The following is a 19,024-nucleotide window of genomic DNA, read 5'->3' as shown; positions in this document are numbered from 1 at the left end:
TTATGTTTGAGGATCCTTGGACCAATTTTTATTTATTGGGATGTGTGTATACTGGCCCAGTAATGTACCCAGTTTTGGTTCTTAATAGCATGTTATGTCAGGATGGATTCAAATTTGACAGGGCCCAGTTAACTAGTTTTAAATCTTTCCTTTAGTTTCCCTCTGTGTAGAGAGATATACACGGGGCTGTGGCATTTGATGTGCATTCATTGGAGCTCGTTCTCTGTGCAGGCATTTGGACAGCTAGTGATAGTAACCCTTGTATTGAGCTCAATGATGGTGAAGGCACTTACTCATAATGGAGCTATGGGGAAAATGCTTTTCCTAATCCTTGCTAGCAGCAACATGTCCTTTTTTACTAGTGGAATTAACTTCCAGTCATCGAGGGCACCTATGCTAGGGATCAGGAGGCTCCTAATGAATATGCATGAGAGCTTTTCAGGTACAGTACTCAATTGTATACAAATCTCCCATGAATAGTCAGGAGAAGTCCCCTGAAAACCTGACTCATTTGCAGTCCTCTGCATTCCATTGGTTTAAGTTTACACTTTGCAAATATTTTTATTGTTATCAGTTGAAGTAATAGATTGGTGTAAATATCCTGCATTATTCTTGGCTATCACCCATTTTCAGTGTGAGAACGGAACATACAGATTTTTCTCGAGTACTAAACCTTTAGCACCCCTGTAAGCTTTAGCAGTCTCGTCCGTGTCTAGAACGTTCTATATACAAATATAAGCTGCTGAGGAGGGTCTTAAAGCAGCTGCAGTTCATACTAGCCTGCTCTTCCCGGAGTGCTTATACTTTAGACCCAGCTGCATGCTTTAATGAATCGCTCCAGTGCCCCCTCCTGACTTTATAGGGTAGGTAAGTAGTTTAATTTATTAAAGTATAGCTCTGTTTCAGTAAACTTATACCTGCTGTAGCAAACAATGGGGTACCCACTTCTTTACAAGCAAAATGGATAGAACAGCCTTGCTGTTAAAGTACCAGTCCTAAATGCTAATTTGAGAAATTGTTAACGTTTCATCTTGGCGATGTCTTCTGCACTTCCTTTCCCCCTCAGTTCTACATTTTATTAATTTTAGAAAGTGTCAGTTCCTGATTAGTTCTTAGATTTCAGTACTACTGTACTCTGTGTCTGCATTATGCCTAGACATCTTTCTCACTCTTGCGCTCTCAATAATAGGTACTCGGTCCTTAAAGGGAGGTGGGGTGGTGTTGGGGAGGCAGCTGGCAGTTTCTTGTTCTTTAGGATGTCCAGCTGCGTTGAAACCAGGGCTTGGAGTTGGTGCTGGGAGCCTTGATTTGCAACTAGCTAGAGATTTCACCCCTGTTCTACTCCCTCCCAGTTCACTTAGCTCAGTTGTCCGTGAAAGTCCTCAGCCAGGCACCATGCGTCAGAGCTTCTGTGATGCTACATGTGGCCACTAGGTGTCACCATTGTGCAAAGAAAGACCTTCCCGCTCCAAAGGGCTCTGAACATTGCAGCCCGGGTCTAACTAAAGAATCAAACCTAGCTCCTGTCAAAGGGGCCTACATCCCAAGGTGCATTCTTTAAAAAAAAAAAAAAAAAAATTACTGTCACTAAACCCTGTAATAACTTGCTATAGATAAAAAATTTTGAAAGAAGCACCTGTTTTTAAAACAGGTTTTGTGTATGGAGGGGGAAGGGTATGTGTATATTTTGTTCCTGTAGGACAGGGACTGTTGGAAACCAGTGCTACTGTGACTGCAGGCTTTTCATGGCTGTAGTAACACTAAAAGCCCAAGTCCCTTAGCACAGCACTGTATTAAAATATATAAAAAGAACTGTTTCCAAAATGTCTTCTAGGGTCTTACAATGACTATAAAATATATACTGTATAAATGGGACATAGTCAATGGAAAACGAGTCAGAAGCATTGTAGTTAAATACAAACTAACTCCAAACCTATGGGGCTCAGATAAACTTGCAAAGAGAAGAACAGCAGTCACGATGGTATCTAATAGAGAAGAGTGCTATTCTTTAACACAAAACAAAGATTCTAGTAATCCTTTAGCTAGTAAAGGAAAAGGTGGGAAGAATCCAAGAACTCATGTTTAAATGAGAAGCTCTGACTAGTCTTAAAATTGTGAAAGAGTCCTGATATGCTGTCATTTTATGCAAGGCCCTTCTAGTCTGCTCAACTCACTTCCTTTTGCAATGTCATAGACCACAGTTGCTCTCCGGCTTTCTGTTGATTTCTTTGCAGCCGCAGAACCTCTGTGTTTAACCCACGCTTCTCTGAGTTCTGTTACTGCTTTTTTTTTTGCCTCCACCGCCTCCCCTCAGACTGTGCCTAGCAGCCATTGCCCTTTCTAGAAATATTTTCTGATGCTGCTTCAGAGTGTGCCCCTAGTCTCATACAATAAACTCCTCGCTGCTGAAATAGTTTTGGTTCTTGTACATTACGGAAGTAATTATCAAAGGAGTTACATGCGTAAATGAAACATACTATCATAGCAATTTACTCCAGTAAAGTGCACTTACGCTAATAAATCCTATGGACAGATGCAATTTTCAAAAGTGAATTTTCATGTTAAAAACAATTTTAAGCATGTAAATGATTTTAAAAATCCAGCCCTAAGTGTACTTTCCTAGCGTGTAGCAGATGGACTCAGGGACCAATGGGTACAGTGTACTCCTGATAGCAGTTGGAGACAGATCAGATTTCAATCTGACGTCAGCCCCTAGTATATATACCCCTGCAGGAAGTGCAGCTCTTCAGTATTTTCAGTCTCCATAGCAGTTAAGGACTATCTGCACGCTCTCGCAGCGTTTGAACCAATTCAACGAAGAAAACCCAAATTTGAAGAAAAACCTACCTCTGAAGATGAGCCCCGCTCTCCTGCGGTGATACCCTCTGGTCCCTCCCCCAGTTGAGATTTCCCGAGGTGATTTCCGTGGTCCCTCTGAGGTGAGCCTCGGTCCGGCAGCCGATTCGCGGCGTGGACTAAGCCCCCGGGCGCAGCTGAGAGGCAGCGGGTGCACCCTCGAGCACGGCGGTGAAGGTATTTGCCCCCTCCCCCCCGCAGCTGGAGGCCGCCCAGAACAAAACCGGGAAGTGCCAAAGACAAGGTAAGGTAGAAATTTTCAGCGTTGACTCTGGTCTCCAAGGTTTGAGGAGTCGCACAGGTCGCCGGCCGGGACCAGTGCCGCCGGGTTGATCCGCCCTAGCAGGGCCAGGCCCCAGTTAGTTCCAAGGGTCTACCCACATGGAAACCCTCCGAGGTGGTCGCCATATTGCCCACATGGTCGCAGTCGCCATCTTGGCCCTATTCGCCTCTCTGTCGTCTTGATCCGGGCGCACAAATTACATGTGCACATAAAGCTACAGGCACATAATCCTTGTACGCTTAACTTACACACACACAAGGGCCGTGCGCACAAGATATACGCACGTCTCATGCCTACCGGGCTGAGCGCATAACCACGACTTGGGCGCACAACTGCATGCACAACCCACACGCACATCTTTGACGCGCTGGAGCGCATAAGGGTTTACGCACCGACAACCATGGCACCACCAGAAACTGAGATAAAGGCTCAAGGCCTCTGCCCAGCATGCCATATCAGAGCCGCACAAAGCGAGGAGGCCAACGCCCTGTGTGCTCAGTGTGAGGAGGCCCTGGGAGATCCAGCCCAGGGCCAGTCCCACCCAGGGCCGAGTAATAGCTCCTCAGTGGGTACCCCGGACCTACCAAATCCCAGCGGGACAACCCCGCAGACGGGGACCCCCAGGGATCCAACGCCCCTTAGCTTGGATCCAGTGTCTTATCTCATGGGTGGAGTTCTTCAAAGGGCTACACACCTTTGTTCACATGCAAACGGAACCTCTGGCTGATCAGCCACACCTTCCGCCAGAAGACCTTTATGCCTCAGGCCCCTCGAGGCCTAGACAAAGGTTTCCACTGCCCAGAAGCCCCACCTATGGGGACACGGACAACTCTGAAGAGATGCCAGCCTACGAGGATGGGGAGCACACTGCGAGGAATTAACCGCCCAAGGGCAGTGAAACGCAGAAGAGTCGGGATGGAACATCAACCGCCTAGAAGCGCGGGCGGTCAGACTAGCCTGCCTACGATTTGCTCACAGACTCCGAGACAAAGCGGTCAGAGTAATGTCAGACAACCCCACAACAGTGGCCTACATCAACCGGCAGGAGGGAACCAGAAGCCAACAGGTGTCTCTGGAAATAGACCCCCTAATGGCATGGGCGGAAGTAAACCTCCAGGAGATCTCGGCTGTCCACATCTCCGGGAAAGACAACATCATGGCAGACTACCTCAGCAGGGAAAGTCTAGACCCAGGAGAATGGAAGCTGTCGTCCGTAGCGTTCCAGTTGATAGTGAACCGCTGGGGGACACCAGACATGGACCTTCTGGCAAAGTACCCAGGTACTTCAGCCGCAGGCGGGAACCTCAGTCCCAGGGGATCGATGCCCTGGTACAGACCTGGCCACAGGGGACCCTATTAAATGCCTTCCCACCGTGGCCCCTATTGGGCGCAATCATTCACAAGATACAGCTACACAGGGGACTAGTTCTTCTGGTGGCCCTGGACGGGCCAAGAAGACCGTGGTACGCAGACATGAGAAGATTACTGGCAGGGAACCCCCTTCCACTGCCTCCACACAGAGACCTGCTTCAACAAGGACCGATCCTCCATGAGGATCCAGCTCAATTCTCTCTTACGGCCTGGCCATTGAGAGGGCTCGCCTGAGAGAGCGGATATTCAGGGGCTGTAATCGACACCCTACTCCGAGCACGCAAGTTCTCCACATCTTTAACATACATAAGGATTTGGAGAGTTTTTGAAGCCTGGTGCAAAGACCACGGCATCAAGCCACGCTCAATTAAAGTTCCCGTGATCCTATAGTTGAGACGCTGAGCACAGCACACCCAAATTCGTTTTCTTTCTTTTGGAATTTCAGCTTAAACCATGCCCTCGAAAAGGAGAAAGGGAAGGTAAGAGTCTTTCCACCCGAAGCCTTACCTTCCTCCGGGCAATTGGACATCTTGCGGTTCATGCGACAACTGGAGCTGGAAGAGGGAGCCGATGATTTCGATCTGAGCCCCTGCACGGGAGAACCAGGAGCTCCAACGAACAAGGTGTCCCTCAGTCCTGAGGTCAGACCGCCTCCGGCACAGCGTGACCCCCAACGAGTCGCTCCTCAATCGCATGCTGATGACGTGGCTGGAGTGACTGGGGGGGTGGAAGGTGACTCGGGAGTGACGCTGGGTGTAGGAGAGTCCGTTCGGGCTGGAACTAGTGTGACCGGAGCGGACCTCTCGAGAACTCCGGGCCAGGAGGCTTGCCCCGGAGGGAGAGAGCAGGATGCTGTGGAGGTCGGAGTTTCGGAGACAACACCCCCCGGCGTTGCTGGTGAGTCTGCAGGTTTGCCATCTCGACCGGAGGCAGTGACACTTGAGTCACTATGGGACCTGGTAGCTGGGCAGGGACTTTTTATGAAAAGAATGGAAAATAAAATGGACTCCTTAAACTACAATTTTCAACAAAGGATAATGAATATTCAGGAACAGGCCACAGTGACTGTTAATAAAGTTTCGGAGGCTGAAAATAAAATTCAGTCCCTCCAGCTAGTTAATGCTGCAGTTGTGAGAGAACAGATGGCCTGTTCCAAACGCTTGGAAGTCCTAGAGAATAACATAAGGCATCTTAACTTGCGTTTTCTGAACTTTCCCAAAGTTGCTGGCGAAATTCCTTTTATTACACTGAAGAGACTCTTTAGGGAAGGTCTTGGGTACACTGAAGAAAATATGCCGTCTATAAATTTTTGTAGATTCCTGAATAATAGACCTCCTCCTATAGGGACTACACCGGTTGCTTCCATTCCTATAAATTTGACCAGTTTCTTAGAAAATTCTGACACGGATGTTTTACAAAGAAATACTTTGCTTGTAGCGTTCATTACTGTCCAAGAATTGAATGGTGTAATGAATAATTTCTTTAGAAAATTTCCATTAATGTTCTATGGTCAACAAATAAGAATATATCTGGATCTGGCACAGATTACACAGATGATAAGGAGAGAATTTTTATCATTAAGGCAGGATGTTGTGTCTCTAGGGTACACTTTTACACTTCGTTACCCCTGTAAGTGTATTCTTAAGAAAGGAGATGAATGTTTTATTTTCTTTCAAGTAGAACAACTACGACAATTTGTAGATGCCCGCAAACCGATTACATCTTCCCCGGCTGACTAGTAATGGACATTTAGGAATGTATAGTTCCAGTTATACTATGTTAATGGCCATTGTGTTTGATTCTTAATAATCTCTCAATATAATCTTTCTTGCCTCTATACCGAACTTGACTTCCTTGTGAATTAGGATAAATATAATATAGAAGGTGTTAATTACGCTAATATATGCTTTCAAATATTTTCTTTTTTTTCTGTTAATGAAGAATCTGGATAATTGTTTTTATTTCAAGGAATAGAAATGTTAACTTCAACTTGAATATATTTTTTTTCTTTTTTATCCAGAATGTTTGTAATTACACCATATAGTAATTATTCTTTAAAATTGTATTGGAAAATGAGAAATAAAGTATAATAATAAAAAAAAAAAAAGTTCCCGTGATCCTGGAATTCTTACAGAAGGGGCTGTCCCTCAACTCCATGGTAGAGGTTGCCGCATTGTCATACTACAGCTCCAAGAGCGAGGGCGACAGCACAGCTTCTCACCCGGACGTGTCACGCTTCCTGAAAGGAGTCAAACACATCCGCCCACCACTAAAGTGGCTGGTACCTCTGTGGAATCTCAACCTGGTCCTGGATTTCCTAGCAGGAACCTCCATCAGACCCCTCAGAGGTCTGTCCCTCCGCCTGTTAACTTTGAAGATAGCATTTCTGCTGGCAATTTGTTCAGCCCGCCCATTTCAGAACTACAAGCACTGTCCTGCTGTGAGCCGTTCCTCAGGCTCACTCCGGGATCCATCCAGCTACACACGGTCCCTTTGTTCCTTACCAAAGTGCGTATTAAGGGATAATAGAATTTGGAGTAGGATTTAGTATTTGTAAGTATTATAATTGGGAGTTTGCAATGCATTCAGAAAGTATTCAGATTCCTTCACTTCTTACATAAGAACATGCCATACTGGGTCAGACCAATGGTCTATCAAGCCCAGCATCCTGTTTCCAACAGTGGCCAATCCAGGCCATAAGAGCTTGGCAAGTACCCAAAAAGTCTTTTCCATGTTACTGTTGCTAGTAATAGCAGTGGCTATTTTCTAAGTCAACTTAATTAATAGCAGGTAATGGACTTCTCCTCCAAGATCTTATCCAATCCTTTTTTAAACACAGCTACACTACCTGCACTAACCACATCCTCTGGCAACAAATTCCAGAGTTTAATTGTGCACTGAGTAAAAAAGAACTTTCTCCAATTAGTTTTAAATGTGCCACATGCTAACTTCATGGAGTGCCCCCTAGTCTATTATCTGAAAGAGTAAATAAATTCACATTTACCATATTTTGTTAGTCTTATTCTAAAAAGGATAATATGCTTTTTTTTTCCCCTCCTTAGTCTACACCCAATACCCCATAATGCCAAAGTGAAATCAGGCCCCCAGACAACCTAGACAGGACGAGGGCATGGCAAGCAATACATGGGCAAAGTAGGCCACAGGAGACCTAGACAGGACAAGAAGGCAGCAAGGGCTATGGAATGTTAAAGGGATTTACGATTTGACTTGTGTAAAGGATTTGATGGATGTATTTAAAAAAAAAAAAAAAAAAAAAAGCCTTTTTTAAAAAAATATATCAGTATTGATCCTCATAGAAGTGGCATAATCCTGTGAAACATAAGCTACCAGCATTCAGAAATTTGTCCTAAAGCTAAGCAGTAGCAGGCAAGGAGGATGGCAGATATATGGGTGCCTATGAGAGGGGAGGCACAATGGAGTTCCTTCATGTAGGTTTTGTATAATTATTGTATTCTTTTTATTTCCACTTTGAACCCCAAAGAAAAGTGATATAGAAAATAAATAAAATACAATATTCAGACCATTGCTAGGGCTCAATTCCCCTGTGCCAGAGCAGCAGTACCATTTACAGTCGGCAGTAAGATTACGAATCACACAAACAATCGTGCAGTTTAGAGTGCACGATCTGATGCCTGGCACCGGCCTCAGTCCTTACTGGTCGATCGTGCTCGAGAGGTAGAAAAGCACGCAATGCAAACATCATTGCTGTTATCTCTAACCGACTGATAGACCACAAAGCCTCTTGTGCCGACGACTGCCCCTATGCTGACCGAGTCTGGCATACCACTCCCCATCTGGAGAGACTGGCATCGGTGGTAGCTATTATAGAATTCAGAACCTTCAAATCTACTCTGCGACCTAACTGGTTTCGTCCAAGCCATCACGAGAGACTGGATCTGGCTATCTCCGTATAAGGTAGTGGCAGATGAAAGTGCAGTGACAACGAATTCCACCGCAAAAGTGACACCCTCTGCAGAGACCTCATAGGAGCCAAATGCCCAAGGAACCAGCTCCAAAATGGAGGTCATGGAACTGAGAACCTGCAGGTAATCCCAGACCCTGTGGACTGCTCTCTCCAATAAACTGAGAATCTGCCTCTGCAATTTACAAATGCGTTCCCTGGTGAGAAACCCTTTCCCGATCCTAGTGTCAAAATGTGCACCCAGGAACTCCAATACCTGAGTAGGGGTAAGAAGACTGACAGATTCACTACCCAACCCAGGGCTCTCAACCACTGTACCATCAATGCCACTGCCTGTCTGCAAAGGACCTCTGACTTTGCCCGAGTAAGCCAATTGTCCAGATATAGGTGAACTAGGATGCTCTCCTTCCTGAGGGTTGTCACCACCACGACCATCACCTTGGTTGAATGTCCTCGGCGCAGTTGCCAACCCGAAAGGAAGGGCACAAAATTGAAAATATGTGTCCCAAGGATTATGAACCTCAGGAACTTCTGATGATCCGGACGGATCGCTATGTGCAAGTACACCTCTGTCAAATCCAGATAAATCCTTTGCACACCGTTGCAATGACTGAATGCAGAGTCTCCATCCGAAAATGAGGAACTTTGAGAGCTACATTCACCTTTCTTAGGTCCAAAATCAGGTGGAAGGTCCTGTCTTTTTTTTTGGGACCACAAAATAATTAGAATACCTTCCCATCCCCTGCGGGAATGGGATCAATGTCTCCCAGCATCTTTATGGTTTCCTGTACCATCTGCCTTTATGCCACAGAAGTGTAAGGGGAGACCATAACAAGTCCTTTAGCCAACGAGCACATTTTAAAGCATAACCTCTTATCACATTTAAGACCCACCTGTCTGTCATTATTATTATTTATTATTATTTCACATTTTTCTATACAGAACTTCATGGTTGAATACCATATCAGATCGGTTTACATCGAATGAGGGATAGAAACTTGTAACAGAAAACGGAACAATAAGTTATAATCAGAAAGAGAGCAAGAAAGTTACATTGAACAAGGACTATAAACTTGGAGGCTTTACAGCTTGGAAGTAAATAGAGTAAAAAATGCCCGAGCAGAGCCGTAACTTAAAATTCAAAAGTCATAATGAGCTCAGTTCGAGCAAGATAGTTTAATTGCGGAGGTATTGGATAAAAGGCATCTCAAAGAGGCATGGTTCCATGGCTCGTGAGTAGGATGGTAGATTATTGTGTGTCTTATTATCTTGGCCCACTCATTATAAAAGAGTCAACTGACCCCCTATAGCTAGTACCAAGGAGTGGACTTGCCTCACTTCATTGAGCAGACTTGGCTCCATCAGCATCCTGGCAAGAACCATCTCTGTTTGGCTTTCGATATTGAAAGGACTGGTTTCCAGATTGTTGTCTTCCTCTGCCTTGCCTTTGATCTCCCAGTGAAGCCCTATTCACCCTAAAATGAGAATGCATAGGAAGAGATCCTTTTCCCCCTTTTGGTTTATCCTCTGGCAACCCTTTATTTTCATCTAGATGTTTCATGAGCTCTTTCAAGTCCTCTGCAAGAAACAGTTTCCCTTGAAAACGTAATGCTCCTGAGACTTGAACCAAATATCCGCCGCCCAGTTCCATAACCAAAGGAGTCTTCTGGCCGAGACCCCTGCCATCATAGTTCTGGAAGAAGTTCTGATGAGTTCATATGATGTATCCGCTCTATAGGCCACCACCGCCTCTAGCTATTCGGCCTGCTTTGCCTCTGATGCAGACGTCACTTTTTCTGCCTGCAACTGCTGCACCCAACACAGACCAGCTTGAAGCATAAAACTACTGCAGAACACAGCAAGTATGCCTAGGGCAGACACCTCAAAAATCTTTTTGAGATGGACTTCCAGCTTCCTGTCCTGCATATCCTTCAAAGCTGCAGAACCGGCCTCCAGAATCATTATCTTCTTAGTGACCCCAGACACAGAGGCATCCACCTTTAGAAGTCTTAACGGCTCAAGCATGTCCTCTGGCAATAGATATAACTTATCCATTGCTCTGCCGACCTTCAAGCCAGGCTCTGGAGTATTCCATTGCCTGACCACTAACTTCTTAACTGTCTTATGAAAGGGGAAAGCTTTTACTGGACCTCTTAAGCCATCCATGACTGGATCCACCTCCTCCTGATCAGATTCTTCTCACGGAACCTTAATCCCCAGCTCTTTAAGGACATAGGTGATCAGGAGCCACACCTCTTCCTGTGGAAAAGACAAACCACCTTTGGGTCGTCCCCCTCAACAGCTGGGGCTTGACCCAGCCCGTCCTCTGGATCCTGTCCATCCAGAGAAGGATCTATCTTAGGAGGGTCCTCCACTGGAGGATCCCCATCTTCAGAATCCTCAGAGGCCTCTTCCACCCTGTCTGACTGTGTAGACCTACCAAGGACTTGCCGAATCCTTGTCACAGCATTAGCCCACAAAACTCTGGCTCTCTTCCTGGGCCGTAAGCCCATCGACCCCTCTTGCCTGGAAACACATCACCCCCTGACTTTCCTGGCCAAGTACACTTTGTGCAGGAATAAAACAATCTGATTAAAGAGACACAGGATCATCAGAATCCTCCCCTGACTGAAAACCCCACATAAAAATGTATTGATTAAGGGTAATAACCACCATATCAGCAAGTTACTCTCATGCTTGTTTTCCCAGACTGTGCAATTCAATGTCCTTGTTGGTTGCTATCTGAATCTAATTCCCCTTTTCCCCCTGCCATTGAAGCAGAGAGCAATGATAGAGTTGCATCAACAGCATAACAGCTTATTCATTAAAGGTAGTAACCACCACACCAGCAAGTTACCCCCATGCACTCTTTTCTTCATTCCCATCCTCTAGCCTTAAAGGATCCACTGTGTTTATCCCATGCCCCTTTGAAATCTTTTACTGTTTTTGTTTTCACCACCTCCAGCGGAAGGGCATTCCAGGCATCCATCACCCTTTCTGTGAAGAAATATTTCCCGCCATTAGAGATGACTCAGAACCAGAGTTTAATTTCTTGACCCCTACGTCTACTGATTTCTTTCCAACAGCAAAGGTTTGTCATTGATTGTGTATCATTAAAACCTTTCAGGTATCGGAAGGTTTGTATCATATCTCCCTTCTACCTCCTCTCCTCCAGCGTGTACATATTTAGGACCTTCAATCTCACCTCATAAGTCATTTGATGGAGACCACCCATCATTTTGGTTGCCCTTCTCTAGACCACCTCCATCCTGTCTCTGGGTCTTTTGAGAGAGAGTCTCCAGCACTGAACACAGGACCTGTACAAGGGGATTATCACCTTTTTCTTACTGGTTATTCCTCTCTCAATGCAGCCCAGCATTCTCTGGCTTTTGCTATCACCTTGGCACATTGCTTCGCTGTCCTCAGATTACTAGACACTATCATCCCAAGGTCTCTCTCTTGCTCCATGCACAACAGACCTTCACCCCACATTACATACAGCTTTTTTGGATTACTACACCCTTGGGTACTTGCCAGGTTCTTATGGCCTGGATTGCCCACTGTTGGAAACAGGATGCTGAGCTTGATGGACCCTTGGTCTGACCCAGTATGGCATGTTCTTACCTTCACTTTCAGATGAAAATAAAAGTGCCCAGAATGCCAGTGGTAAAACCATGAGCTTTAGCTTAGGAATGGCTGGCTCAGTGACATGAGCACCTGTGCCTTTTACCTCTAGGTGACAGGTTCACATCCCAGGTTAGACAGCCTAAGTCCAGTGCGTGCAGAAGCACTAACCTGATGTTCTGCTCAGACTGCTGTGACTCTTGCAGTATGCCTGCTCATGAGCTTGTGACAAGGACACAGAAAGAGCTTTTGCGCTGCCAGCTTGGCTGGACACCTGTGTGTGAGCATTGGCTCCAGGACTCCAGCTGCTGTTTATTCCTTTCTGCAGCATAATCTACCCAAAAAGAAATCCACCCACTTCCTTCGACCCCTAATCTGGTTTGACTCAAGTCTGTTGCTGGTGCAAAGGCTAAGGGGTAGATTTTAATACGTGCGTGCATGTATTTCCCGACCCGCACACATGGACACGCTGATTTTATAACATGCGTGCTGGATTTTGTAATCTGCGCCCGCAAAGGTGTGGGGGGGGGGGGGGGGAGAGGACTTTTACGAACTCCGTGCTGCGATGCAATCCGGGCTTCCCCAGTTCCCGCCCAGGCTGCTCCAATTAAGAAGCGGAGTGGGAGGAATCTTCCTTTCCATTCCCTTCCCTTCTCCTCCCCACCTCCTTAACCTACCTGGCTGGAATTTTATTACTTGTTGCTCCTGTAATTTATGTGCCCTGGCCAGCTGCTGGTGCACACCTTCCCGGCACCGCAGTTAATGGCCGCCGTCCCGGCCGGCCTTCTAGCCCGCCCCTTATTCGCGTCCTGGGGTTTACACATCTGGCCAGGCCCGTTTGAAAATTCGCCTGGTGTGTATAAACCCCGGGATTTATGCGCACAGGGGTTTTAAAATCTACCCTTAAATGTAAAACCATATTTTCTCATTTTTGGAGAAGAAAAGAAGAGTGAGTCCTGCTGCCCTGCAGAAACTCCTCTGGCAACATATCTGGATTTGTCAATGGGCACATTAGGCCTGCGCATAGGGTGCAAAATAGCAAGGGTGGCAGGTGGAGCAAATACCTTACAGCCTCTGCTCTGGGCAACTGAAGAAAAAAGTTGTGACCCCCAACCTTGGCTGAGAGCCACCCAGCCACCAACCTAGCTCTGGGGGTGTGGTGCCCAACAGAGCCTCCGCCCATCACCTGTTGTGTCCCACGAGCACTGGGGCCAAATAAGAAATAAACATTGCTGATGATTCTGTCCATGAGACCCCAGGATTAAAGAGCCACTGCCCAGCTCTCCTCCTGCTGCTGGGCTGAAGGAGGGGGAATGAAATCAGTTAAGGGCTTAGAGCTGAGGTCCTAGGAGGGGGGGGGGGGATGAAATCCAAGATCTGCACTTGTGGAGTATTAGGGGATGGGGGAAGGTAAGGAATTATATCTGATGTTGGGTTGGGGTGGGGGAGGAAGAAAGTTACATTGGAGGTAGGAGAATGAAATCAAAGTGAAGTCAGGGCAGGGGATAGTTAAGGGATGAAATTTGAAGGCAGGGCCTGGAGAGAAGAGAATGGAATTGGAGGATGGATGGGGGGGCGGCTTGAGGTGTGCTCACTGGACGATGGAAAGGATGAAGGAACATGGGGAAAAACTTTAAAATACTTGACAAGCTTTGGTGGCTTAGGGGAGGATGAAGTCTTCCTCAGAGGAGAACATGAAGGGATGAGGGGCTTCATCATGTGAAGTTGCAGAAGAGTACAGAGGACACACTACTTTGCTGGGAGAGTGGTTCTGGTGGAGGTAATGGCAACCAAAGCCATGACAGAATTTGGAAATGCTTGGGACAAACGCAGACTATGATGGTTGGAAGCTGGTGGGGGTAACAGCTAGAAGACATGGGTGGGGCAGGTGTGGAGGATGGTAGTGGGAGCAGGTTGAAAGGGTGGGTGAGGAAGTTGGCTTTGGTTTGGACAATGGGAATTTGTGAACCTATCTACCCAAAGCGATACAGAACCAGCGAGAAAGTCTCAAATATCTGGGCAGACTGGATGGGCCACCCTTTAGCGTGTTACAATGGAATGGAATCTGAGCTTGGTCGGGGGAGTTAAGGAATCACAGCAGAGATCGGAGGGGGGTGGGGGGGGGGGGGGGGAAGGAGCAGCACTGCCCCAACAGCACCCAAGGCTGCCAAAATACTAAATCCATCACTACCTGCTGCTGAATCCTTTGAACCTCCCTCCTGAGGCCACAAGCCCGTAACACATTTATGGGACACATTTTCATCCCAGCAAAGAAACACCGATCTATTCAAGCAAAAGTAAAATAAGAAATGGACGTATGTTAGATTATGATAAGGCCGAGATTGTGCTCTGAGTTACTGGAGACAAGGGGGAGGGTGGGGACAGGGACCTGAAATCTTATGTAACACTGTGCAGACAGTGGCCCAAGATTCATAAAATAAGAGAGCAGATAAAAGGTCAGCCTATGCTGGATACAATAACAGAGAACCCCTCCAATCTTCACTAAAGATCTGTGAACTTCTCCCAGGCTTTCTTGAATTCTCTGGTACTGATTTGCCTTCACCCCCTGCTTTGGAAGGCTATTCCATGCATTCACTACCCTTTCTTTGAAGAAATATTTCTTACCGACACTCCTGATTCTAACCCCTTTGAGCCTCCTAGTACTACGCTCTCTTCTTGAATTTCCTTTCTACTGAAATATGTTTTCTTCTTGTGTGTTACATATACCTTTCAATTATTTGAAGGGCTCGATCATATGGTTCTTATGGCCTGGATTGGCCACTGTTGGAAACAGGATGCTGGGCTTGATGGACCCTTGGTCTGACCCAGTATGGCATTTTCTTATGTTCTTCTTTTCCCCTCCCAGGGTATACATAGTAGGGTGAATAATCAACGTGCCCACTGTCTAGGCCAGGAGCAGACCCCTCGAGTGCCACAAGCCAGTCAGGTTTTCAGGCTGTCTAAAATGAAGATGCACGAGATAGCTTTGCATACAAGGAAGGCAAATGCATTGCATGCATATTTAGTGTGAATATCTTGAAAACCCTACCAGCTTGCAACTCTTGAGGACCAGCATTGCCTACCCCTGCTCTAGGCAAAACCCTGCTGGCAGTTTTTATCTCAGGGATTTGCTAAAATCAAAGCAAAGCTATGTCGATAGTTTTGCTTTGATTATTGCCTCATGAAAAATACCCACACAAAGTTGTGCCTCCTTTATGTGTGGGTACTTTTAAAGGTATAAATATGCAGTACTTTTAAGGATTCAAGGCTTAAATGCCTCCCCCTGACCAAACCCCAGCCCAGGGAGGCCTCCACAAAGACGTGGGTGAAATTACCTGCATTGCTGACAGATGTGGGTGCTTTACCTGACAGAGGGTGAGCAATAACCCAAAGGCCCATTCTGGGAGTAAAACAGCAGATCACAGCACAGAGACTCCTTGTCACGATGATTTTGTCCTGGGTTCTACTCATGGAAAGGATCCACAGGAGAAATGTCATCTTGAATAAATTCTTACCTCTCTCAGGCAATGGTTAATCATCCCAGCTTTACTTAAAGGGGAAACAAAAAATCCCCTTTAGGCATTAATGAGAGGAGTCTGCATCTTTTCTTGTGGATGGTGGGGCATGAGACATGGGAAGGTCCAACTTCAAGAAGTTGGAAGAGTCTGATGTAATCTACCTATCCCTGATTAAATCATAATTGCTGCATGATGGGAGGCTGACATGCCCTTAGGAGAACAGGAAGAATATCAAACCATTGTCTATTGTGCCAGAGCTGAAGATGCCTTTATAACTTCCTGCAGGATGTGGAGCGTCCCACTGGGATCCTTGTCCAGTCATTGCGCTGGAATGCAGCGGAGTGGCTGAGGGCTGACATTGACTACTCTGGTGCAAGTGAACGGCAGAAAGCCTGCGATAATGAGCACAGGAGATTAAGTAACGTCGAAGAGCAGGCTGCCACATATTGCAACAAGAAAGGATAATGAGCAGGTACGGATGAGCCTGAGGGGGGTCACAGCCTGCGTTTCTGTGAAAGTAGTTAAAGAACACTATGCCTCACCCCAGGGAAGAGGGGGTAAACCTATGATTCATCTTTAGGAAAATATTTGTACTGTAAAAACCCCTGTAGAGTGTTGGACGAGCTATTGCAGTTGGGAATGAGATGAAACTGGAAAAAATGTAGATTTTAACACAAGTCAGAAAAGCAATTCTAATAAGAAATATGCATTTGCAAAGTGGAAGGGCAGTAAAATAAGTATTTACAAGCATAGAGATCACTCCCTGTCACTCTGCTGACTTTGAACAAGTCACATCACCTCCTCCACACCTGCACCCATTCTAAGTTCTTTGGGGCAGGACTGGTGCATTCACAGGGATTATTTTACAGGGGGTTCAGGGGCTGCCAAGCGTTCAGAGTGAAGTACATCTGAGTTGCCCTGCTCTTTCACAGTACTTAACTCTATTCAGTCTTCCTCTAATCCACCTACATTAGCAAGTGATCTGTGAATACCACCTGTGACATCTCTCCACACTTTGCTTCTGGTCGATAGGCCATGTTTTTAAAGAAAGTATTAGATACGAACAAAGGCAATGACAGTTGGGCTAAACCTGAATTCCAGTGAAATGAGCAAATGACACCGGGACCGAACAGGATTATGCAATACGTGACCTTCAGAAGCCCCTTATAGTCCCTCTGAATACACTTTTGCTCTTACTGCTTTCCTCTGCTGTTTGCTAGAGTATCTCAGGGTGGCGTTTTACAGAAATAAAAAAAGGGGGTCACTAACAATATGTAGCTTGTATTTAAATACCATCATTCAACCAAATAGGAGCCCCGTGTGCTTGACGATTTGATACTTCCTAAGCAAACCTGCAGCCACTTCTTCCACTGCATGAAATTTTCCAACTAGCAGAACAAATCTTTACTTTGTTTTTGTAAGGACTATAATCCTCTGTTTTATGTCAAAATATTCCCTCTGCAAAATGTTGGTGCAGCCAGATTTCAGAGTTATAATGTCTTAGTGTTCCAAAAGTTAACATTTCTACCACCATCAAAATCTGAAAAGACAACTACAGAAATGGCATCCTGGCAACACTTATCTAAAGAGTTGCAGAGTAGTTACGAGAGGAGCCGGGGAGCAGCTCCCAGCGGCTGCAGCAGCCTTTCCCCCCCTCCCATTCGTAATTAACATTCGGAGTTTCCAGGACTCCTGAAGGAGCTGCTGCTGGGTTTGCATTTTTATTTTGTAAAGTTGCCTTTGGTGGAATGCCACAAATGGGGAAGGCCTTGTAGGAGCCATGCCAGGAGCAGGGCCAGAGCTAAGAGTTTGGTAGCCACAGGCAGCGTGCCATGGCCATGCACGTTTGAAGCTGTATTGGTACATGACCCCAAAACAAGCACAAGCCTGGATATTTGCTCCCTTCAATCTCTGGCACCCTAGGCAGCTGCCTTTGCCTCCTAGGCCTAACTCTGGGCTTGGCTGGGATCAGAAGGGCAGGAGCTCCGATTGCCATAATAACCCCTAGCACTGGCAGCTCTCATTATACCATACCTGCTTTATGCCTTTTACTTCTCTCTGTGGACAGGGCTGGTTATTGGACAGAGACTGGATCTTATGCTCCCTTTAAGGCTGACTCCTTTTACCAGAACTTCCAGCATTTCTTCTCCATTTTTTCCCCAAAAACTCTAAAATGCAGGGGGTCTTATGTTCGGGCACAGGGGGAAATACACTGCAATAGTGTTGCTCTGCTCAGTTGTGCAAATTGTGGTTTCAGCTTTTTTAAATTTTACTTTCCCCTCTTCCCAGAACTTTGCCCCCTTAGTGGCTCAGCAGCTGCCGTGGCTCAGCTGCCTATACCTTGGATAGTATTAAACGCTGGATTTTATCAGGAAATGAGGAAGTAGCAAGGGTCAGAGTCCGACAGGTGAATTGCAGCGCTATTGCTGAGAGCAGTGGTCTTGCCAGAGTGGCAAAGTGATACTGCAGGACGAGCTGGAGAAACATTGCTCAGTGCCAGTTACACTTTCCAGCGCTTACTCCAGGTGAAGGCCATGGCCCAGTTCCCAAAGAAGGGCAAGGAAGATGGGGCAACTACTTGGTCATGCCCAAGAAGGGGGCTCCTTCCAGCCCATTCTGGATCCAATTCTGCATCCACATGTTATGAATGCCTGATCCACATGCCCCCCCCCCCCCCCCACACACACACCCCTCCCATCCCCAGACAGCAGGGCTGAGATGGCTGACTAGTCCTACACGGGGTGGGCTTCTAGCAACCATGCTCATACCCCTTTAACTGCAAGGAATATGAGCACATGACCTTTCTTCAAGGCCCTTTCACAGCAAGGGCTTCCAATCGTAAGTTGTATCAGCCTCGGCCCTGAGAACCTACAAATGTGCTGCGTGCTGATGAGCCCTGAATAGTCAGTCTATAGCCTAAACTCTGGGAACAGAGGAGAACGTGGGACCACCACCAAGGCACGGATTAACGCTATCAGGCCTAAAGTAGTGGGGCGCTGGAGCCTGGACATGGTTAGCTGTCGCACTGGGCCTACTCTCCCACTACCTAAACTATATCAGACAGCACTGCAGCTTGTACACTCGCAGCTGTGCTGGGCTTTCTTGCCCCAGCTACCTTAAGTGCTGCACTTCAGGACGAGGACTAGAAGTCAAACAAGTATGGACCAGAACGTGGTCACCATGCGCAGCTGCAGGTTAAAAGGAGTAATACTTCTCAGCACGCTGCGTCGGTGGCAGAAGAGTCCCAATACGGACACGGAGCTAAATAAGCAGCGGTTGTAAGTGCCATGTCCATTCCAGACGAGCAATCATGGTTGGGATTCTTGGCAGGATCGGGCAGTGGTTTGCTGCTGCCTTCTGCGGCCCAGCCCACAGCACCCAGGCTGCCTCAGTGGTCTCCCATTTAAGTACGAAGCAGCTCTGATGCTG

Source organism: Rhinatrema bivittatum, chromosome 4, assembly GCF_901001135.1.
Source record: "Rhinatrema bivittatum chromosome 4, aRhiBiv1.1, whole genome shotgun sequence".
Taxonomy (NCBI): Eukaryota; Metazoa; Chordata; class Amphibia; order Gymnophiona; family Rhinatrematidae; genus Rhinatrema; species Rhinatrema bivittatum.
The sequence above is the reverse complement of the archived record's forward strand: the minus strand, read 5'-3'. Positions refer to the sequence as shown.